Source organism: Acyrthosiphon pisum, unplaced genomic scaffold (genome assembly GCF_005508785.2).
Source record: "Acyrthosiphon pisum isolate AL4f unplaced genomic scaffold, pea_aphid_22Mar2018_4r6ur Scaffold_21644;HRSCAF=24475, whole genome shotgun sequence".
NCBI lineage: Eukaryota > Metazoa > Arthropoda > Insecta > Hemiptera > Aphididae > Acyrthosiphon > Acyrthosiphon pisum.
The window spans coordinates 1-2,810 of record NW_021771134.1 but is presented as its reverse complement, the minus strand read 5'-3'; positions in this window follow the sequence as shown (position 1 = coordinate 2,810).

Below are 2,810 nucleotides of genomic sequence, written 5' to 3'. Positions count from 1 at the left end.
GCAACCGTACCGAAATTCACCGGTTTAGGACCGAAACCTTTTAAAAATCTTGGGACCGAAACCGGGCCGGAACCCTTAAATACATTTTTTTAGGAACTGATAACGAAACCGAAACCTATATTTTAATGTAGAGATTTTTACAGTTTTTTTCGGTTTCAAAATCCAATAACTATTTTATCTATGGTGTAAGTAGATAATAACTAATTATTAGTAATAATAAATTATTATAAAATCGTAGACCTATAAAAGTTTATTAATGCTAAGAAATATAAATATTATTATGTGTACAGCAGAATTTTCATAAAAGAAATATCAATAATCCAAATTATAATTTCTATGTAATCGATATCAATATTATTATTGAATCGCAATTCGCAATAGCTGATGTAGAATTTCTGAAAATAATAGCAACTTTGGCGTTTACAAGTGTTTCAGAATTCAAAGTAAGATGTCATATAAATTATAAATTATAATTGTTGCCTTACTTATATGCCTACATTGATAATATTAAATACCTAAGCCTAATGCAAGTATCGTTAACTCTTTACTCTATACTATGCTCTGTACGATACACTTCAACTGTACCTACTACTGAACTGTTCTTCCGTCTTCGTTACCACGTTATATATTGTTTACATTTATATTTGTATACATAAGTTATACATTTTTATATCAAACTGAAACATAGGTCACTCAAGTGAGTCAAAAGTTCATTCTTATTTTTTTTTTTTTTAATAATAATTTTTATTTATTTTAAATATTTTTATTTTTATTTTAATAATTAATTTTTTATAGCATTACCTAAATTCTGAAATAGTTACACTTAATTACAAATAGATATTGTCACAAAATGAAGGTTGTAACGTCACAGCATTTTTTGCCTCAATATTATTATATCAACAAACATACCTGTACCCATATTGCCACTAATGAGCGTACCTTATTTATATATTATTATGTTTATCGCGCGCTAATGCAGAAATGACCGCAGTGTTATGTAATCAATGTTCCCCGTTCCCCCCTTCACCATGCAGTGTTCGTCGCCGACGTGTCGCGGTTGTCCGCCGTCCGTCGCCTCCAGCGTTTTCGTCGCGTCCGCCGGTACGGCCCGCAGGCAATTATACTGTACATCCCGAAATATTGTAACAATTCCCTCTAATTTACGACACTGACCTGCCCCACCAACAACGGAAAGCTCCGCCGCCGGCAACAAGTCATCGCCGTCGCCGGGTCTCCGTATTCACAAAATCACTTTTCTTACGGCCTTTCACCTGCCTGGTTGACGTCTCCACACCTGACCGGTCGACTTCATACACTCGTTTTTTCCAAACGACCTGCAGACCACGAGGCAACCGAGTGGATCGACAAAACAACCAACTTCCGAAAATATATATTTCAACTACCATCAACATATTGTGGCATCTGTTGTCAATCATCATGATGGGCTAGAGCCAACCACGAGGGCCCGGGCGGCGGCCACAACTGCTCCAGTCACAACAACCATGCAGTCACATCAGAAAATGTCGTAATATGTTTTTTATTTCCCCTGTTCCCCCTTTTTACCAGCACGTAGGCCACAGGTTATGCGGAATCCATGTTCCGTATAACCTGTGCGCCAGGGAAGCGTCGCAAGACGCGGGTCCCATAAAAAATGTAATCCCCCTTTGTTTTCGGCTTTCATAAGCCCGGCACGCTTTCCCGGTAACCCTGCGAGGACACACCATGAGTGATATGGTGTGTCGCCTCCTGCGGGCCGGGAAAGCATGCGGCAACGTAAATTGTTATGCTGTAATATTCGCCATGTTCTGGCTCCCCGTCGATATTATTAAAGAATTATTATATATTTTATATTTGCCATGTGCCCACAATCATTATATTATAATTACTCTGCATTTGCCATGCGCCAAAACTATTATCTTCTTTATAAAACTTGTCATATTATTATTATTCATAATGTTAAATCTTCACCACATGTTATGCCAAAATTATTATACTCTTATAAACTGTAATATTATTATTGTTGATAATGTCAAATCTCAACTCTAACTTATAATGCCAATTTAATATACCCACGTGATTACCCTAATACCATTATTCTTATTATTTTATATTATTTTCCCCTTAAATAAATCCTCGGCATTCATTTGCCGTTGCGTGTACAAAGCCTGTGAGTTCCACCGACTTGGCCCTTGGGTCATCACGCGGTGCGGCTCACAGGTCGCGACAAAAGTGTTCCCCTTTTGTCGTGGGTGGTTTACGGAGCCCTAAAAAGCTCCGTATTCTCTCAAGGTATTTAATATTTTATTTTATGGTTTTCAGATGAATAAAAACTTTTTTTTTTGAAATTGTTTTCTTGTTCTTTTAATATATTAGTTTCTTGCTTGTATCTGAGATACAACAGATTATACACAGATACAATAACATAATGTGTAATATATCTGTATTTAAATGGTGAATTTTAAAATATGTATTATGTAATTTGGTATTGGTGAAATATTCCATAAGAATATTGCGATGAAGTGTTTGTGGTAAAAAAGTTATGTCAATCACACTACAGTTGAATGTAAATAATGAGTGGTAGAAATCTGTGTGAAATCTTTGCTCTTTTAATTAAAAATAAGAAAAAAATAGTAATGGACCTAAAACTAATAAATAGAATTATTACACATTACTGATATAGTATAATGTGAATTACTACAACTATTTAGAATATTCTTGCATTAAAAATTGTGTTTAAAAAATACTCATAGCATTGTATACGTATATATATATATATATATACATTTATAAATGACCAGGTATTTTTTTTT